The sequence below is a fragment of the Microtus ochrogaster genome, chromosome 4, assembly GCF_000317375.1.
Source record: "Microtus ochrogaster isolate Prairie Vole_2 chromosome 4, MicOch1.0, whole genome shotgun sequence".
Classification (NCBI taxonomy): domain Eukaryota; kingdom Metazoa; phylum Chordata; class Mammalia; order Rodentia; family Cricetidae; genus Microtus; species Microtus ochrogaster.
In genome coordinates, this window is record NC_022011.1 from 14314929 (window position 1) to 14320172 (window position 5244).

Here is a 5244-nt window from a genome sequence, read left to right on the forward strand (position 1 = left end):
TCTCTCTCTCTCTCTCTCTCTCTCTCTCACACACACACACACACACACACACACACTGTACTTCCCAGCCTTGTTCTGTACACACTTGTCCTCCAGGTCTCTAGTGTGTGGGGCCCCCACACTCTAGCCCCACTTGGGCTCCATCTACTGCTCCAACCACCACCATATATTCTGTCCATCATCCTTACCCGCAGCTGGGCAGCAGTGGGTCGGGACTGGACTGGGTCAGGCTAGAATAACCCGTGACCAATGGCCACTGGGAGGGAAGGCACGTACCAGACAAGGTGGGCATGCAGACAGCCTGTGTTGGGTGCTATCTTGCACTTCTGGAGCCCCCCCCTTATGTGGCTTAATGCTCTGTCTCTGCCACCCCAGAATTATTAATGACTTGTATTGGGGTGGTTTTGCACAGGGCCACACAAATTGCATAGCTGGATTTATTGCCAAGGGACAGTGCTGTCTCTGAAAATGGCCACAGGCTGGGTCCCAAAGGTAGTTCTCTGCTTCTTGGTGATAGGCTATTCCTACGGAAGGCTGGTATATGCCCTCCCTTCTCATTTGTCTCCAGGTCCTGCCATGTCCTGCCAGATGCCATCAAAATCTCACACACACACTGTACTACAGCCCTCTAGGTTCCCATCTAATTGCTAACTAATGGGGACAGATCTTTGCAGGCACTGCTGGGTGCTCCCGAATCCCTGTGTTCATAAGACTCACTTGTGAACTGATCACACATCCTTTTCCCTTCATCCGTCCAACCATCATCCAAGGGACGTATGAAATGGCACATCAGTGGGAGTACAAATAAATTAAAGTGACCCAGAGACATCACAGTGACCTTTGGGCAACTTGTGTTTGGTTTTTTGTTTGTTTTTTATATAATTCAGGAATGTATATTAAAGGTACAAGGGCTTTGACCTTAGGCCTTGGGAAGCTTTCCTACACCAGGGATGCCTATCCTTAGATGGCAACAAGGCAGTCTGGCAAAATGCATCAAGAACAAAGACCTTTCACTTTTGGGCATACCCCCCCCCCGGACATGTGTGAGCACATGCAATCTATAGGCGTGGGTGCAAATATTCAGCCGCACAAGTACTCACTGTAGTGTTGTTTACCAATGTATAAAGACCTGGGGGGGGCGAAGAAGTGGGTGTCAGTGTCCTCTGGGGCGCTCGGACACTCACAATGCTGCCTTTTTACAAGAGGAGGAGGAGGAAGGCCGGAGGGGCAAGTCAGATTTGCAAAGGCTTACATTACAGGGAGCATCTCTGGGGTAGGGTGGGGGGCCGGCACTGCAGTGGAGTCCTGAGGTCATTGCTTTTCTGACCTCTTTTTAATCTCTGGCTTCCTGGAACCAACGTCTGTGGTCAGATATGCTGGTCTTGCTGAAGAGTCTCGGGTCTTCCTGCTGTGTTAGCCCGATACCTCTTTTCCTAAGGCTAGCCTTCACTTCCTGACTTCTTCTCCATTACGTGCAGGCCCCTCTGTGTATTCTCTACAAGCAGCCCCAGGGATGTTTTTCAAGATGTCAGTGGAGTCCTTTCCTCTTCCCACCTTATTTAGCCATCTATTACTCTTCCGATGAAGAAGTAAACCGGCCTTTGAGAGCCTGTGTGGCCAGGCCCACCAAACTCCACACTTCCCTCTGGCTTCCTCCCATGTTATGAAGCAGGCCGTGCTTGCCTGTGACCCAGGGCCTTGTATGTGCTGCTCCTTCATGCCAGAGCCATCTCCTTTTCACCTGGCTCACTGATCGCAAGTCTGGCCTCCCTCGATCTTGGTCAACACCGCAGATCATTGTTCTCTTCCACCCTTCTTAGAGTCCTACCTGCAAGTAGTGGGTGCTTGGATCAAGGCTTGTCTCTTGCCCTGGACTGTGAAAGAACATGTGTTGTGTTGGTGGATCGCTAGTGCCCAGCACAGCACCTGCCCTATAACAGGTGCTCAGGTGTTCATTGGATTGGTGAGTCCGGGAGGACGAGCAGTCTCTCTTCACTGCTGATGGGCGTGCTCACCCCAAAACAGCTTGTCTTACCTGCCATTCTGCTCCACGCATGCTCAAGACAGTGACCTTGGATACTAGCTGTGAGGAATGTGGCTAGAGGGGGGCTGGGCTGTTGTCTTGAGCCTCCTTCCTGAGGACTGCTCCCCTGGCTCATCAGAAATAGGAAGTGGCCCCTCACCAGCATCCCTAGAGGAAGGAAACAGAAGCAGCTAGGGGCCCTCCTCTTTCCTCTCCACCCCTCCTGGTCCATCTCCTTTGATGTAAAGTTTCCTGGGGAGGCTGGCTTCTATCACTGTCAGCTGGGGTTGGGAAACACAAGGGGCTTCATCTTAACTGGCCAAGGGACAGGAATGTCAGTGTGCCTGTGCAGAGGAACCTGGGATCTCAAAGACACTGGCCATTCACCGCACACACAAGCTTTGCTTAAAAGAATTCACCAGGCCAGTGGCTGTGCTGGGCGGCTGGGAGCTGGAGATTTCCGAGGTGCCCACCCGGTTTCATCTCTTGGGTGTGGCCAAGCCTGCTCTTTGCCTGAGAGTAGAGCTGGGCTGTTGGAAGGCATAAAAACCTTGTAGGAGTAACCCCATGTGTAGGCAAGGTTAGGTTAAGACCCCAAGAAACAATCTCCAGGCCGGGCTGTGGTGGCGCACGCCTTTAATCCCAGCACTCGGGAGGCAGAGGCAGGCGGATCTCTGTGAGTTCGAGACCAGCCTGGTCTACAAGAGCTAGTTCCAGGACAGGCTTCAAAACCACAGAGAAACCCTGTCTCGAAAAACCAAAAAAAGAAAAAGAAACAATCTCCATGGTCATCAGTTCACATTCTGAGCAACTATTTTGTCTTAGGCATATTTGTAAGTAAGTGTGGTATGTGCAGTATGTGTGTGTGTGTAATGTGTGATGTGATGTGTGTGTGTGTGTTTTCATGTGTGGAGGTGTAAATGTGCCTGAGGTCAAACTCAGGTACCTTTCCACAAGAACACTGTCCATCTTGTTTGTTGAGACAGGGTGCCTCATTTGCCTAGAGCTCGGTAGGCAGTCTAGGCTGGCCAGCAAGCCCCAGGGAGCTGCGTGTCTTTGCCCCACCCCACCCCCAGCTCCAGGATGACAAGCGTGTGACACCACACAGCTTGGCCTTTTTTACATGGGTCCCAGGGATACCATGCAGGTCCTCGTACTTTACTGACTGAGCCATCTCCCTTTGGGCAGATTCTTCTACTCTTGGGTCTCAGTTTCTCTGTGTGAAATGGGACCGGTGCTGCCTGTTCTGGTTAGAGCTGGAGTTCCCAGGAAGCCAGGTCCATGTTTCTGTGGAGCACCAGGTCAGAGCACAGGGAAGATATGTACTGATCTCTTGTTTTGTCCTTTGCAGTACTGGGGTTTGGATCCAGGACCTTATGTTTGGCAAGTCTTTACTGTGCTATAGCCCCAGTTCTTAAAAAGAAAGGGTGGGGGTGGGGTGGAGGGTAAAATATCGTCTTGCCAGGCATGGTGGTACATACCTTTAATCCCAGCCTTCAGGAGACAGAGGCAGCAGATTTCTCTGAGTTGGAAGCCAGTCTGGTCTATATAGTGAGGTTTTTTTAAAGGCATGGTCTGGGCTAAGTTCCATAAGCTAGTCCTCAGTTCTTTATGTAGCTTAGACTAGCCTCAAGTTCATAATCCTCCTGCCTCAGCCTTCTTGTTAACAGAGACTAAAGGCCGTCACCACCACACCTGGTTTTCTCTCTTCCTTTTCTCCCCATCTCCTGACTGTGTTCAAGGAGAAGGTCTTAGGCAGGTGGGGCCTAAAGTTCACCCTTCCCTAGCTGTTGCTGCGGGCTTTTTAGTTTTATTTTATGCATATGAGTGTTTTGCCCGTAGGTATGTCTGTATATGCATCACAGACATGCCTGGGGCTGACGGAGGCAGACGGGGGTCAGATCCTCTGAAATCAGGGTTACAGCTGGTTGTGAGCACCATTTGGATGCTCTGGAACTCCAGTTCCTACGGATCTAGTGCTCTCTTCCAGCCTTCTCAGGCACGGCACACACATGATGCACTTACACACATGCAGGCAAAACACCTAGCCACATAAAATTAAAATATACAAAATCCTTTAACAAAACAAAAAAAGCAAAACAAAACCAAAAAAAAAAAAAACCCAAGTAGAATGAACTGGTGGGGCTGGCTCAGTGGCTAAAGGGGCCTGTCACCAAGCCAGAAGATCCCGGAACCCACAAGGATGAAAAAGAGAACTGAACCCTACAAGTTGTCTTCTTACGTCCACATACATGTTGTGATAAATTGGTCCACACACACTAAAATAAGAAATGAAGAAGAAATAATAACCCAGTGTGGTGGCTCATGTCTGTCATCCTAGCAGTGGGAGGATTATTCTGAGTTTAAAACTGCTTACGCTACACTGTGAGTTCCAGACCAGCCAAGGCTACACAGAGAGACCCTGTCCCAAAAACAAACAACAAAGATAGTTTGGAAGTGGACGAGGAGGAAGAGAAGGAAAAGAAGAGAGAGGAGAGGATGGGGGAAAGAATAGAGAGAGACACATTGGTTTTAGGCAGCAAGAGGCTGAGGACAAGCCTCAAAGGTAGAAGCTTGCCTAAGCACTCAAAGAGAAGCAGGGGGAGGAGGGAGGAGGAAGCAGCAGACGTAAGGAAGACCCTGAGTAAATAACGGGAGCTGCTTGGATCTGGCAAAACTCTACATGCCCCGAGTGTCCGGAACTTGGGTATATTTACTGCTTTGAGGTGGGCAAAGATTCTCTGGTAGCTGCTAAGAGGGCACAAATGTGGAGTGGAGTGAAGTCAGGGACCCGAAGGGTCAGTTTCAAAGAAAGGCTATGCCTTCCTGAGGGGGGAAAAATCTCAGAAAATCCCAGAGAGAATTGAAATGATAAAAACGAAGCCGCCCTCCACACACCCAGGCACCCCACGCTCCTGTATCAGCTCACTCCTCACACCCGGGCACCCCACGCTCCTGTAACAGCCGCCCTCTGCACACCTGGACACCGCACGCTCCTGTAACAGCCGCCCTTTGCACACCTGGACACCGCACGCTCCTGTATCAGCCGCCCTCCACACTGCACGCTCCTGTATCAGCCGCCTCTGCACACCTGGACACCGCACGCTCCTGTAACAGACGCCCTCCGCACACCTGGACACCGCACGCTCCTGTAACAGCCACCCTCCGCACACCTGGACACCGCACGCTCCTGTAACAGCCGCCCTTTGCACACCTGGACA